The sequence below is a fragment of the Sinocyclocheilus anshuiensis genome, unplaced genomic scaffold (assembly GCF_001515605.1).
Source record: "Sinocyclocheilus anshuiensis isolate Anshui unplaced genomic scaffold, SAMN03320099.WGS_v1.1 scaffold9, whole genome shotgun sequence".
Lineage (NCBI taxonomy): Eukaryota > Metazoa > Chordata > Actinopteri > Cypriniformes > Cyprinidae > Sinocyclocheilus > Sinocyclocheilus anshuiensis.
Window position 1 is genome coordinate 2,907,114 of NW_015540887.1, and position 16,883 is coordinate 2,923,996.

The 16,883-nt window shown below is 36.7% G+C and overlaps 1 protein-coding gene across 1 annotated transcript in view; it reads left to right on the forward strand.

The window, feature by feature from the left end:
• The window catches only part of LOC107688759 (ras-associated and pleckstrin homology domains-containing protein 1-like), a 70,516-nt gene that overhangs the window by 18,457 nt on the left and 35,176 nt on the right, over nt 1-16,883 (forward strand). Inside the window, exon 2 of the mRNA XM_016486519.1 lies at nt 5,806-5,862. The gene's annotated coding sequence lies outside the window, so the exon portion shown is untranslated. The remainder of the gene's footprint in view (nt 1-5,805; nt 5,863-16,883) is intronic.

The window sequence follows — 16,883 nt, forward strand, 5'->3', positions numbered from 1 at the left end:
TGTATGGTGCAGCAAATGCAGTTCATGTTGGTAATGGAGATTGAATTGTATTACAGAACAGCAGACACTTGAAGTAGCATTCAGTCATACTTTATTTATTTCTATTTTCAATAGACCAAATATCACCAGTGAAGTTATACATGTTTCGTTGATTAATGGCACATTTTTATGAGGCTTTATTGCACCTTTAAAAACTTGTGTCCAGACTTTTGTAGGTCATGTGAATGTGACTGATTCACTTTTATTAATGTTGGAAAAATAAAGAGTTTAATTGTATTTTAGTTGTGTGATTTGTGATAAAGGTATAGACCAGAGGTTCTCAACTCTTGTGCTCGAGGTCCATGTCCCTGCAGAGTTTAGCAACCTGTAACTTTCTAGTAATCTTGAAGACCTTGATGAGCTTGTTCAGGTGTGTTTGATTAGGGTTAGAGCTAAACCCTGCAGGAAAGTAGACCTCGAGGGCCAGAGTTGAGAACCCCTGGTATAGACAAAATGAATACAGTTTATGTGGTTATATTAATCAAAAAGAAATTAGCAATGTTTACATAATCATAGGGAGTAATATACATAACTAAGTAAACGGGACATCTTGATCAAAACATATAATAAAATCTACTTATTTACTTCAGTAAATAGTAGGATTTACTTAATATTTTTATAAATGCAAGGTTCTAAAGTAAATCTTAATAGTTATTTTTTTGAGTGTACTGACCTAATAATGACTCTCAGCCTCCGCTGTGTCCGTCCACACCACCAGCAGCTCACTAGCTCTGCCAGGTTAATTATTTCAATTCCAAACGCAGCCCTGGAGGCTGAAGAGACAGGTGACACACTAAAGCCCTTGGCAGTGCAGTCATAGGCTGTCAGCAGCTCCCTCCTTTCCTCATTTAATCTGTGTCTGTCCAGAGGACGAGCGGACCTCCTTCTTTACAGCTCTGACTTTGAAATGAAGCTGTAGGGGTCGAGACGTGCACGCAGATGCACTTACATTAATAAAACAGATACACATAGCTGTCTGCTTCAACTGCAAAAGAAATTGAACAAGACCTGATGTAAGCTTCTGCGGCTGTGTGTATTTAATTACCAGTTACCTATTTTTGTTTTAAAGTCAGCATGAAATGAAAACAATTCATTCATTCATTAGTGCATGTTTTTTTTTTTCATCTCCTTTTTATAATTAAAATGCAGAATTTAACCTCCCTCTCTCTTAAAATTGACCTCAAGCTTGTATTCTGGTCTGCCTCCATCCAGTCAACAACCGATGGATAGAACCAAGTCCCCATCTTACATTTTTTGATAATCACTGGAATGTTATGTATGGGAAAGAAAAAAAATGCTTCATTGTGACTTTAAAGGCACAATATGTAATTTTCGCCGCTAGATGGCGCATATTCAAAATAAACAAAGAAACAAACGCGTAGTTTGATGACGCTGTGACTGAGTGGAATCATGGGAGTTGTCGTCTTCATCCCCACAGCCGATGCAATTCGACGGGACTCGGGCAAAAATCATGCTCATGGATGAGCTAATGATTTATTAACGTAGTAGAATGAAGCAGGGTAAGGCTGAAAGCCGTCGAAGCGAAACGAGGCCGCTGAATGAGCGTGACACACTGCTCAAAAGCAACGGAGCTTTTATTATGCCACAGTCGACCGCTTCCGCTCCTTCCGGTCGTGCGTATGTGGGGGAAAAAAAGCAGCGCGGTTTTATCATACTAGATACATTTGAAAGTTCTGGTATAATGCTACTCTGTGCGGTCGTTACCAGTCTATTAAAACGCATAACATATTAAAGTGTCTTTGGTGTTTCCATGTTTTCTACAAAACAATACCGGAAATCGAGGGGTTATGACGTCATTGGCAGGCGACACGATGACACAATGGACATGCTCCGTGTCACTAGTTAAAATTGCTTATTTCTCTGGATTTAAACATTCTTCGAAATATTTGAGATAATGTAAGTACACAAGTCAGCAAAATATATAACACTGTTCTAGTGGTTTTTAGATATTTCAATAAAAAAATATTTCATATTGTGCCTTTAATTAAACCATCAGTCTATAGAATGTTTTTGGTATTTTTTTTCTCATTAGGGTATTACGAACCCTCATGTATTACCAAATCTCATGAGAAAATGTAAGTATTTTACGTTTTGGCATATTTGCTGCAAAGTTGTATAAATTTGTACAATTTGAGTCATATGAAAAGGTATGATGTTTAAAATAAGCATGAAGTTCCACCCCGAAACATAACTGTCAGTGGGGCATAAGCAGCGAATGAGAATGTATGAATTCATGGAAATTTACCATTAATTTGTAAATGTAAAATGGATTTGGGGGAAAACAAAATTGCTGTGAAAGTGTGTTGGGTATTACCCTTAAGTAAACGAATACTACTTTTGAAAAAGATGCACAATTACTTGATGAAGACTACAGTCATATCAGTAGCCAACTGAAAATCATTTCGAGAAAGTGATACTGCATGCACACTTCTTGTAGATGACTGACATATTATATAAGTAGTTAAATTACAGTCAAGTTATTATTACATTGCAGCTTCTTCAAGTCAGCAGTCAATAGGTGCGGTCACATCTACCAATGTTCAGCAAATTTTCACAGTAAAAATCAAGTAATTTCAGTATATTAAAAAAAAAAGTGGGAGTTTTTGAATTAATAGACTCATACAGGAACACTGGATTTGAACAGATAATTGATTTTTGCATTTAGAGTAAAAAAGATTTAATCTAAATGTGAAAAAAACACTCATTAGAATTCAGAAACATAATGAACAGCAGAATTTAACAAAATATGCTGTCACTGCTTTCAGTTCTAACATGACAACTCTCTGAAAATTTTAGCATGGTGATGGATATGACAATGTTAATGTATTTGGTCTTTGCGGAATAGATCTGCTTTGTTTGCTGAATTGCTGCTGCTGTTGGTTATTACTGCTGCAAAACAAGCACAGGAACTTGCTATTGCCAGTACATATACAAATACGATGCTGTGAGTTTTTAAGACATACTGCTGCTGCACAAATAGCATATAAAATAACCCGTAGCAGATCTATACAGGTGGAGCTGGGGAGGGTGGAAGGTTTCAGAGGAACTCTAAAGCACGCTGTGAAATGATCTAGTGAATGCTAACAAGCTTTTTAAATGTAAAACACCAAGCTAATTGGCTGCGTATGCAACACGAACCAATCAGCTTGTGCCAAGTAGATTAATGCTGTGAATATCATCACTTTGTGTTAATGACCCTTCAGCCTGCGCCATCTAGAGTTTCATGACAGAACTTGGCATTTATTTAATCCTTTTTGTTACATCAAAAGCATTGTGTGCAATACAACATTACATTAAAGATTTGATGTAGCAATACACTTATAATAATTGAAAAAAGTAGCTTGTTCTATCAAAAGCATGAGTTTGTTGTTCTCTTTTTCTGAATGAAACTGACCTAAATGGCACAAGCTCATTCCACTAGTGTGGTTATGTCTAAACGGAGCTGCAGTATTAGGTCAGTGTGTGGTCACTGCTTGCTTTGATGCTGTGTGACAGCTCGGTTTCTCCTCTCTGACGTCCTGCGCCGACACACTGCAACTGTGTACTTAAAATCTGCATTACATGCATGCTGCTCTGCACTGTACTCTCTCTCGCTCACCTGTTCATCATTCACAAAGGGAAGTGTATTGGTTTTCGTCTGCATGGACAGAAGGATGTGGAGGAGGTCACAGTGATAATCGCTCTTTTGTTTCTCCTTCCATCAGTATGAACGAGATGGAACTAGCTCATAACATTAGGCTTTATGTGGCTTCCTGCCGCAGAGAGCTGATCCTTGAATTTGAATTGCAAATGGTTGTGATTTTCTTCACTGGGTGTGTGGAAAGTGTGTTTGTGAATTGGTGCTCTTCCCCTGCTCATCAGCGAGGGTTCAGATTTGCTTAACTTAAGATTTGGTTTGTTCATTTTGTTTTTGGAAGAACAAACTTGAGGAGCTACACAGAGGCAGCTAGTCTTTGTAAATACAACCAGTGCAGTTGTCTAGTGAACAGCTGTGTAGCAGAAATGTAGAAGGGTGTGTGAAAGTGTATCAAAGCATTTTAACCCCACTCTATGTATAAATAGCCTAACCCACTGACCCACACTACAGTTGACTGTTTATTTATAGTGGAGTGGTGTTGATTTGACTCAACTTCATTTCTGGAGTATGTGAGGCACTAAAGCTTATCTTAATGGTAACAATTCCCTTTTAGGAAGATTCTTGCAGCATTTAATATGTTATTAGTATTTGATAATATTTAGTCTTAAATATAACACATCGGTATACCTTATAGGGAATACGCAGGATTTGTTTTAAACATAGCCTGTCTGAGGAGTTGTATACAGTCTGAGCTTTAGCTCTTCAGCCCTGCCTACAGTAGTTGTGTCACTGGCATGAAATGACAATCAGAGACAGCAGTGTCCTGCAGTGTGACATGCTATACTTCCTATATATATTTACTTCAACGTATATTCCTCCATATTTAAAAGTGTCCAATAACGACGTCACTTTTTTTTGGAAAAAAAAAAAGTATTTATTTATTTATTCATTCATGGCTATGTCAAGCTTAAAATAGATGTTTCTCATTTGAGAATGAATATCTGTTACATAAATATGTTGAGTAATTTATGCACATGAAACAACACATTAAATAAGTGTTTATCTTGTAAATAATGTTGTTAAAGGGGTCATATGATGCTATTTCAAATTTTCCTTTCTCTTTGGAGTGTTACAAGCTGTTCGGTAACATGTAAAAAGACAGTATAAGTCATTATAATCAGTAATTATGTCCCCACTGGATGCAATAAATGCCTCATTTGTAATGGGTTTTATTGGTGTTGTCTCATCGCGCCGGGACACGGCATCACAGTATGGTAAGTAACATTTCCGTAACATTTCCGTCTCACGCTTGAGGTATTCGGCCAATCACAACATAGATTGCAATTGTTGTGTGCTATTCTTTAAAGATCTGATATTAAACACCCAAAATAGAAAAATCAATTATTGTAAAAAAAAAGGTCAAGCTGATTGTCATCCATCTCTATCTAAAATGTTTTAAATAACATTTTACTAATTAAAGTTTTATTGTCATGTTCATTGAGAGACTACAGTAAATATAAAAAAATGCATTCTTTCTAATTAATTTGTCACAATCTTAAATATAATCTTTCTCAATATAGCAGTATACATAGAATTTAATTGAATGTCCTGATTATGAAAAGAGTTGATGTCATATTAGGCTATGTGTTTCTCTGCTTTAAATCAGAAACCAACCCTATGTCAACATCTTCTTCTTGTGATCTCATAGATTTGTGAGGAATCTTTAACGTTATGACTTAATCAATCAGTTGCTTTCAGTTTAATTGAAATTTTATTCCATCAAAGCTTTTACCTTGTTAAAAGAACTACTGTGCTTGCATTATGTGCATTAAGCATTTATTGCATCTTGGGGTTATAATATTGAAACATTTTGAACAGCTCAGGTTCTGTCATGACCAGTAGAGCCATGTTGCATTAAACAACCTTTTTTCCAGTTTTTTTTGTGGTAATATCAACTTGCTTATGAACAGTGGCCACATTAACCATAGTTTTAAAGACAGTTTTAAAGCAACGGCACTGCATTGTCACATCAGGTACAACAGCTGCATAATGCATTCTTAACCTGCAGAACTGATGGCTAAAGTGGACTGATTTGTAGCTCTTCTTTTCGATCTAAATTTATAATGGGCCAGGGCAACTTGAATTAATTAGTCTTTTCTGTTCCACAGATTGATTGCGGACCTTTTCCATTCAGAAATCAGCTTGGCACTGCCACAGAACCAAAGGTAAGCTTTCTCTAGAACTAAAACAGCTGACTGCATGATTTCCCAAAATTCCTTTACATTTTATAAATATAGGTGATGTGTGTAATGTTCAGATATTGAAATATCAGCTGGTGGACTGCTGTATATATATATATATATATATATATATAGTTTTATTTTTAAAATAGAGAATAACTAGTTTAGTAATTAGTGTTGTATCATAGGTTGAGTTCCCTGAAAAAACACACCATATGTAAGTTGATTTCTCTGAAAATTGTGACATTTTCTTTTGAATCACATTGTAGAATATTATAGCAGCAAACTTGACAAAGTTATGATCTCATCCCACATGCGTAACTGGCTTTTTTCTCTAAACATTCCATGATACTTTTTAATAACACTCTGAATATTTCCATAGACATGTGATGCGTGTTTTGAAAGGAACATAATGTCTGTGGACAGACTGAACCCTTAAAACCTCCCAGAAGTTAGCGAAATCTCAAATAACGCTGCTTTAAGCCTCGGATCCTCCCGTTTGCTTGCCTCAGAGTCTGTCTGCATTGGTAATTCCATTTGAAAAGTAAAAGCATGTGGGGACGTATGGAAACAGTAGACCCAGTCTCTCCTCCAGGACTCTGATGTTCCTGAATTACATCCCTGTGTGTCGTCTGCCCTGTTATCAGGTCTGAGACCTACCGCCTGCCGTACATTCCAGCGCACGTGTGCACACAGACACACTATCATTAACCCCTCGAACCCCACCTGGAGGAAACCTCAGTGCTGCTTCCCTCCATCCACCCTCTCAGTTAGTGCCTCTTCATGTCTCGTTTCAGAGGGAGTTGCAGAAGTGTGGTCATCTCCTCAGAGTGCCTGCTTTAGCTTTTAGGACAGTGGGAGAGGACGTCAAGCCCCACTTCGAGAGCAAAGACTTCACAGTCTCAAGTTTCCTTGAACAATAATTAATCAAAGTGTCGTTTTCCTCATCAGTGAGGTGCAGGAAAAGAGTGTTGGCGTTTTCTCTCTGCATTAGATGTCTAGACCAGTCTGAGGAACAAGATGTCATGTACCTAGTGGAAATTTTGTAAAATTGTCAGACACGGTTAAACTTTCCATAATGTAAAGAGATACTTTAATATTGTTATTTTATTTTTTTTTGTAGTTACATGATTCACTGGTAAAGGGCGTCAGGGGAGAATGAAATCAATGTCAGTAGCCTTGAAGAAAAGCTGAGATGTTTTTAGTTCCCCAGATGCCAAAGAAGCAGCTTTCCACACAGTCTGTGCAAAGGTGCTGCGTTTCTAATTGTTTTGGTTTAGATGGAAATAGAAGCTGAAAGTATGTGCTGCTCCCGGGCAGCTGCTCTGTCCCACTGTGAGCTGTTTTTGGAGTCTCTAGTAACTCTTGACTTCAGCTGCTACCTAAAGCCAGTATGACATTTTCCATAATACGGGTAGAGATTGTTTTTGTTTTTTAAAGCAGTAAATGCATGAAATCTTTGGAATGCCACCTTAGATATTTCAGATAAAATGTTTAATATTGAAATCACATCTAATTGTCTGGGCATAAAATTGGTATATAAAATTGGTTGAATTGACGTTAAATTCATTGTAGAATTTTTTTTTTTTCATTGTTACATAATTCAACTCTTTTGCCCAAGTTACTGTAAAAAAATAAATAAAAACGTTCTTTCATTTATAGAAAATGTAGGTATTATAAATTCACCAATAATAAACCAACATTTGTTTTCAAACTAACTTGTCTCTACTAAGTACATTTTGAATACGAAAACGGTTACTTTCAACCCTGTTAATAATTGTAGAGTATTTTATTTCTGTTTAATATTTGCTATAAATGAACAAAATTGTTCAAATCATTGTTTCATGCCTTAGATTTGGTAACAGGGTTACAAAAATGGCAAACATCATATAAAATAAAGAGATAGACATTTTCTAAAATGCAATTACCTATCTCACGAACCAATTGTTGAAAATGAATTTCTATTTTGTACCCTTGTCGTGGATAGTGGCATTTATGTGGCACTAAAGCCTAACACAATAGAGGATCACTGGGCTAAATTGTGGTCAGTCTATCCAAATGTCTCATTTTCAAGGGCCGGTTTGTGTGTCTGCCTCCTATGCAGCCCTCTAGAAAGGGTGTGATAGTTTTGATTCTATTCATAACATGTACAAACCAGGATCTTTGTTTTGGTTTGGAAGAATGGCCTTTGGCTGACTCATGAGCCATTTCAAATGTAGATGCTGAAAGTGGTGTTGACCTTAGCAGATTATTCTACTGAATTCTGTTCCGCCTTGACCTTTCAGCACCATACAAACTGACTGCTCTGATTGTACTGGTTTCATGAAGATAAGAAAAGAGCAAGTGGGTACAGGAAGTGATGGAATGATGTCAGAGCACCCACAGGAAAGCACGTAATGGAGGAGTGCAATGTGCTTTTATCTACCCATTCAATGTGTTACCACATAACTTGTTTTATTTGATTACATTGTTATTGTTCAAAAGGTTGGGTGATAAAATATTTTAATGGTTTTGAAAGAAGTCTCTTATGCTCACTAAGGCTGCATTCATTTGATCAAAAAACTATCCTGTAAAAAAAGGAATATTGTAAGATACTGTGAAATATTAGTACAATAAAAACAGTATTCTATTTGAATATATTTTAAAATGTTATTTTTTCCCGTGAAAAAGCTGCTTTTACTCCAGTCTTCATTGTCACATTATCATTCAGAAATCATTCTAATATGCTTTTTTATTTCTTATTATTATAAGTGTTGAAAACAGTTGTGCTGCTTAATGTTTAGTGATTTCTGGATTCTTTGATGAAAAGTTTAAAAGAACAGCATTTTTTATTTTATATAATATTTTACACATTTCTTTACTGCTAAACAATTTTAATGCATCTTTGCCAAATAAAAGTATTAATTTCTTTTAAAAAATCTTACTGACCCCACATTTTTGAGTGGTATGTTATATTATAATACACTTTTTTTATCCTCTTAAATTTATAGATTTACATTGTAGGCTCATTGATAATTAATGACTTCTGGATGCTTTGTTGCTGCAACTCACAGCCCTCTACATCCCTCAACAGTACTAAATGGGTTTAGTGTAGCATGGCAAGTGATCTACATTTGAAAACAGTTCCGACCAGCTCTAGGCCATGTTTGCATGAACTCAAATTAGGCTCATCTTTTCCATTGATGAACTGCAGGTCATTGTGATGTGTACACTGGCACTTCTGCCAGCCTGGCCCATGTTCAAAGCTTGTGGGTTTGCTTGAAAAGAGAATGGGCGACAGTATTGATTCATAGTGTGGTGCATTATGTCTCTGTGGATGAACACAAACCCCCCTGCTGTGTGTAAATGGGGCCTCAGCTGGACTGTCCTGTACCAGAATCATCATCTTTGATTCCATTCACTGTCTACTGCAGAAACTCCTCTTTCTCCTTACTCATTAAATTTAATGGTTGCATCAGCAAGACTGCCTCTGATCTGTCTCTGTACTGTCACTGAATAAGGGCCCCTCATTTCCCTAAGTGCCCCGAGGCAGACAGTGTTGCCCCCTTTTATCCCAGCTAGAGTTTATGCTTTGGCTATATATTTAACCTCTGAGATACGGCTGTGATATTAGAGAGGCTTGGCTGATATGGCTTTAGTACACTCTTAAAAAAATAATGGTTCTTTATTGGCATCTGTGAAGAACCTTTACATGAATGGAACCTTTCAAATGCACATAAGGTTCTTTAGTGGAAAAAGATTCTTTAGATTATTTAAATGTTCTCCACGCTAAGAAAAAATTGTTGTTTTGAGAACTTTAAACTGAACGGTTCTTTGCGAAACCTAGAATGGTTCTCCGATTGCATCGATACAAAAACACCTTTTGGAACCTTTATTTTTAAAATAAACTTTTATTTATTTACATTTTTACGATTTTGTGACTTGTTAGCTAGTAGACCCTAGTGGACGACTTGCTATTTTGAAGCACTTGCTTTGTATTTTAAGTGCGTTATCAGGTGTGACCCTGTTACTTTGCAGCTGGGATTGGAAAACTGGAGCATCTGTGCTGGTTGCGACGTCTGGGGAATCGCCAATATGTGTCGTTGGCAGACGCCACACCCTTCTGGGCCTTGAGATGTGTAAAGGGGCATCTAGACCTGAGCGTAGGCCTTTTATGTCTTGCATAATGCTCAAGAATTGAATTTGCATTTAATATTTCAATTTGCATCCTTGCTGCAAATCTTACTTTGTGCTTTTGGATATGATTGTTAGCAAGTAATGATCAATCAGGTGAGTTGAACTGAATTAAGCTCACTTGTGCATCTATCGGGATTACAGAATGGCTAATTTGTTAATTTGGATCTGTTTAGGATCCTCTGCTCTGCATCTAATTGGCAGAGTTGCGTGTGAAGATTCTCGCCCATTGTGTGTGTTGCCAAGCCCGCGCAGGGAGTCTTCACGCACATCTCCCGTTTACAGCATTCAGTTGTGTGTGAATGATGACATTAGTGATGCTTTGTCACTCTGTTACAGGATGTTAGGACCTTTGAAATCCTCCTTTTGCTTCCACATCTTTTCTCTTTCCTCCTCCTCTAAACCTTGTGCTTTCTTGCTAATGTGAATTGACCACATGATTGACGAGACAAATGGCTGGAATACTTGGCCTAGCTATGGTTCCAGTGTTTAATTTGGTCATGGACAGGCAGCTGTTCTAGAGCCAGACACCATCAACTATCCCGTCTAGTGGGTTCCCATATTTAGTATCTTCACCGTTTGTTTTCCAATATTTTTACTTATTTGAATAAAGCAGGACGGTTACCTTTTTCTCTTAATAGGGTGGATGTAGCTGTGAGTATTGATTACAGCAGTTTCTGGATATGGGTTTGTTGGTCCAAAGGTGAAAACAGGTCTTACTTGGGTAAGATTTTCATGCATAAAAACATCCATCCACTGTATTTAAGTGAACATAGGTTTGTGTATAAATATTCATTGAATGCAGCAGATTCAGTATAAACAAACAGCAATGTGGTGGATCATAAATTAATAGATACATGAATATGAATGTAGAATGGGACAAAATTAAATGTGCAGAAAAAAAAAACAGAATTAAAAGTATAAAATAATTTATAATATATAAAATTATAGAATTAATATAAAAATTATATTATACTATATATATAGTTTTTTTCATATAATTCAGTCATAGTGTGTATAATATGTATACAGTATATACTAATGTATAATATAACTCATATTTTATATTCTTATCTATCTATCTGTCTGTCTGTCTCTCTCTCTCTCTCTAATTCTATCTATCTATACTACAATACACTGTTTTTTTTTTCTTGTTACAAAAATCACTGTATAGCTCTTATTGAATTGATTATCTGGTGAGGTAAAATTGCTCTTGGTAAAGACAAAAATAGGATATTGAGACAATCTACAAATCAACAGTATTGCCCTCCTATACACACACACAGCAGTGATGAATGACCTGCATCCTGCTTATGGAGACATGGGAAACAATCTCTCTGTAGCTTCTGTTTGAGAGGATCATCCTCTTTCCGTTGTTTTCATCTTTTCCTGGCAAGTGAACCAATTGTATGAGCTCCCACCCAAACAAACCAACTTGATGGACATTTATCATCTGTAAAATATTATAGATCTATTGTCTTTGAAACCAAATTGTAGCCTAATGTCAAATATAAGCCTGGTTTCTGTTGGTTGCGTGTGGAGATGTTGTTAAGTAATTTGCGTGAGCGTTTGTGACTTTATGAGGTTGGACCATCATCTCCCATGAGCCTCGCAGAGGCATTTGACCAGGGAGAGTGTTGGATGGTGCTTTGTTTATCCTGGTCAGGGATGTGGAAATGACAGAAGCATGGCAGATCTAACTGAATAAAGACACGTCTCCTACTATTAACTCACAAGGTTATTTTAGTACAGACTGGAAATCTGCAGTGGCATCAAGTTGGGAAACATTGACGATAGTTTCGCAATAATGAGAGCAATGAGAGGGAACTGCACGGAGGATTTAGTGTTCTTCACTTCAGGAAAGGAGCACTGAAATTCTTGCTTTTATGTGTAGCAAATAGTGCCATCTATGCAAGTCTGCAGCAAATTTAAACCTGCAACTTAAGAGTCAAAGTCCTGGACCAATTTAATTGACACATGGTTTTCTTTATGCCTTCCTCGTGAAAGCGGGGACATCACAGATTTCTGCTTTGTACTGCAACGTTTGCACTTAGCGTGAAGACATTTTAACATGCATTGTGTGACAAATTGACTGATTGATTTGTGCACATTCTTCCAGCTCCACTATCTGTAGTGTCACTACAAGGTTGTGTGTTGAGCTCTAGATGTTGCTTTGTGATTGGATGACTGAGTTCTGGAGGTAATAAACAATGGAGACTTTGTGGTGCCACTGAGATATTATTTGACTTTAATTTTATAAACATTTAATCCAGCGCATTCCTTGGGAAAGAAAAACTCTCCACATCATCAAAAAGGATATGTTTTTATACTTAATCCTGATTAACATACTGAGTGAATGTATGATCAAAGAGTTTGGTTGATTTGGCGCTTAATTTTGATCACACATATTGAGCTTGTGTAAACATTCATGAAAACCCATGAAAGTGGCTTGTTAAGCGGTTTTTCTTCCTGGTTTGATGAATTTCCAATTGAAACAGGCTGGTTGGAAAGGGCGTGTTGAATGCCTTTTCTTTTTTATTTATTTATTTCTTTATTTATTTAAGAAATTAATTAATAGATTTGTCGCAGTTATGATGAACAATAATGATTTGCTAGCTAGTCCGAAACAACTGATGCTAGTGGGAGGCATTTAATTGGACAAAAATTTGGTTATGCCTGTTAGTATGTGTCATCGATCTTTTCTGAAATAGAAATTGTTGATACATTTTAGGTGAGTATATATACAAAGAGCTAATTTGATCAACTTTAATGTGTAAACTAGCATATAGATGACCTCAAAGCAAGCACACGTGGACTTAAATCCACAAAACTTTGATTTCATGGGGTCTTTTAAAACATGCTCATATATAGTAGCCATGAAAAATCACACAACCCTTAGAACTGTTTTCCAGAATTCGCTTGAGAGTCCTCAGTGTACTTCTCCCCATTTGAATGAAACATTTAATGGAAAAGTGTTGTCCAGTGATGGATGTGTGATGGGTGTAGCCCAGGCTGGTGTGAGACAGTCTTCATGTTCTGACTTTAGCTCTGAAAGGTCATGTAGACAGGCTGCTGTTTTTACACAGGGCTGGTACATTATACAGCAATTGAACGGGTCTGGTAGTACACAGCAATTAGACCGCATGGTTATGTAACAGCATGAGTGTGCCTTCGGTGCCGCCCAGAGCAGTGGCCAGTTTTATGTACCTCATCTGTCTTCTCACAGTGTTTTTCCAGTGACATTTTTACTCTGGCTGTTATTTTAGTGTTTTTATAAACAAATCATTTCCATCCCTGAATTCTTTGACCAGTCATAAGGCCTCTCGAATAAGACAGTTCTGTCTGCTAACACCAGCTGCCTCTGTTTAGCAGTAGGAGATAGCGAATCATTGGTTCATCAGTGATTTGTTTGTGTCTTTGGTAGTGCATGGTCATTTACCAGTTCAAACGGTAAACCGGGTTGAATTAAGCAAACAGTATGAATTTTTTTGAAAACCGGAATAGAGGTACAAGTGCCTAAGCAATGCACACAGCATCGTTAATTGAGAGGAGATCCCTGTTAACTGCATACACTTCTGACTAATGGTTGGGAAACTTTTAGAACTATTAAAAGCAAACAACGAATTCTTTAAATGGGCAAATAGCCAAACTGTAAATGCCGTTATGGAAGCTAGAGACGGTGAGGATGAATGCAAAGAGGAGAAAATAACAGGCAGAGCAAGATCACTGAAATATAGGAAGAAAATTCTAAATACTGAACTGGGGCTGAAGGGTTTATATAATGTATCTCTGAGGGGAACTGTCTGTCTTCAGAAAAGTTTAGATGGTATTTTCTTTTCATCTTACCTCTGTATAATGCATATTAATGTAGTATTTAAAAGCACAGTGCTGGTTTGTTTACAGCAGTAAGCAAGGAAATGCTGTATCGCTGCTATTCCATAAGCGCCACCTGCTGGCAGAAAGTGAATTTGCGTCTCATTCAGCCCGTTTGCTGTTTCTGTTTCGTTCACATTTTATGTAGCATAATATCACAAAGCTAAGGTTAGACCATTCTGTTTTTGCTTTACATTTTGAAATTATACAATCGAATTTACATTAAAAACTGCTCATGCTAGCATGTTTGTTTGGATCGTGATTAAAATACAGTGGTTCTGCAAGTGTTTCACTCATTCTGATTAATATATAAGCACAGTCAGGGAAAGACTGTAATAAACAGTCAAACCGCCAGAATCCTAAAAAACCGTGATACAGATATTTGGTCAAACCGCCCAGCTCTAGTCTTTGGTCATGAAATATGAATAGCCACAATTGAAGCCAGTAAAAATGGTTGTACACTTGGTCCATGTCCAGATTTGAGCTTTATGCCCTTGATGAGAGCAATTAAAATCACTCTGCTGGACTAGCTTTCTCAGTTCTTTCCTGAACATCCATGTCCTCTTCAAGACTCTTGATAACCACTCAGGAGTTAAGGGTAGAGTTGATTTGATTGGATTTTAGTGGTAACTTTCATGGGAATCTGTTTTACGTCCGTAATAATCCATGTCAGAATGAAATGTGAGAAAACTGAAGGACAGAGATTGTTTTATCCATCAGGAATTTATTGGATCATGAAAAGTGGATGTTCCACACCAGAATGGAGCCAGATCTGAATGACACCTCAAAGTCTTTGAAGAGGCTTTTTCAGCAGGCCATGGAGACTGACAGTCAGATTCATCCTCTGATTTTCTTTCTTCAAGTCTTTAATTGTAAGTAATTACATTTGGATGACAAGTTGAAACTGTATTAGTAACTGTTTTTTTTTTTTACAAAGATCTATAGGACTCTGTGGAAGAACATCATATGTTACTAAAGACTCACTGCGGTTAGGTATCTAGAGTGTCATTGGGACTTGGAGTTGATCTCATGGACTGGAATGTAGAGCTCACAAGAACGAGGCATCAAATGTAAACTTTTGCTGAGAGCGAAAAAAAATGTAGTGTAAATAACCATCCAGGCCTTGTGCAGTAAATGGAAAGGCAGTCATGACTTTGTTTGTCAGACCGGTTCAGTAGGACATATTCGATCAGTCTTCGGCGAAATGCTCCCATTGGAGAAGTCTTAAACATTTCCAGCACACATTCTCAACTGAATTCTTGCTATTTTTTTATTTTCAGTCTCTTCTTTCACATTTCAATCTGTTTTTCCCCGAGCACAACGTGGCACTCAGTCACACGCATACTTTTGTGATTTTCAGTCTCTCTTGGAGAAAAACGGCTGCTTTAATAACGCTTAAGGATCTCAGTGCCATAGCAGTGCTGTGGGATCAGTGGGAATACGGCCTATGATCGCTCCCAAATGTAGGGATCGTGCCAGAAACAGTGGCATTGGCTGAGCACCAGCATCCCTGCACCTCTGTCTGCTTGTTGTATGTGGTCTCTGACAACCTGTGCTGACTCGAATAAGATGAATTATGTTAGACAGAGCAGGAGACTGATTTGCACACTGCCAGGACACCATGTGTCATGCACTTTATGCAACTTATCATTTGAAAGCTGTTATGTCTGGTTTCATTTGTTATGTGATGTTTTTTTCACCTAAATCTGTTTACTTTTTTTTTTTAATTCTGTAAAAATGCAGTTCATACATACAGCGAGTTGAAAATAAGTCTTCTATGATGAGCATGTTTTAAGTGAATTGCATTCTGATATTTTCGGGGACATAAAGTAAAATATGTCAGGATGATACAACTGTCAGAATAAAGGAGGAAAATGCTTATTAGAAGAAAGGAAACCTTTTCATAGTAGTTTGGCCATAATCTTTTATTATATCTTAGGGGAAAATGGATTTTAAGAAAACTGCGCCACTACTTATTAATATTTAAATAACCTTTATCCACTAAATCAAAGTCATGTGGTGCGACCAATGAAGTAAATGGAAACAGAAGATAACTATATAGAGAACCCTTTGCAGACCCTCATGACTTTATATATTTATATATAACTTTAATAATAACAATAATAATAATTGTAATAATTATTTCAGTTTTGTTTTTTTTAGTTTTCATAATTGCAGCACTTCAACTTAAATGTATTTATTTCAGATGCCAAGTATTTTTTCATTTGTTTTATGTAATATGTTTCATGCTTTCATTTAATATTTATATATTATTCCAGCTTTATTTCAATTTACGAAAGATCATTAATTGTTTTAGTTTTAGTTTCAGTTTCAGTCAACAATACAACACTGTTCAAGGTCAGTAAGTTTCTGACAATGTCATATAATTTTATACATGCATATCAGAGTCACGCATACGCACACTTTGAAAAATGTGTTTAAATGTATATTTAATGTATACTGTGATGTATATGAAGTGTACTTCATGGTTAAACCATGTGAAATGTTTATTTTTTTAAATTTAGTCATTGAATTTTTTTTCAGAACCATATGTAACTGAGAATTTGACACACGTGACTAATATCCTTTTCTTTGTTATGGACACTTTTATTTGTCATTGACCCTGCTACAAATGTTCTTTTGGGGATTTGGGAATGTTATACAATGTTTATTTAGTCAGCTTATCTTTGATCTCTGGCTATGACCTTTATAGTGCTGTCACTTGCTTTTATTTATCCATGAGAACCACAAACCTCTCCGAAGATTTGTTTTGCTATTTTGGTCCCTGTCTAGATAGAGATGCGGGTGTGTGTGTGGTGTCCACACACAGTGGCTTACCAAGGGACCTCCCTTTGATACTGAAAAGAGATAAAACTCCCTTCTTTTCCGCTTATTATCTCTCCACCTGCTTATTCTTTCTTTATTTTGTTTTGAACATTTATAAAGAGCCTACTCGCAGA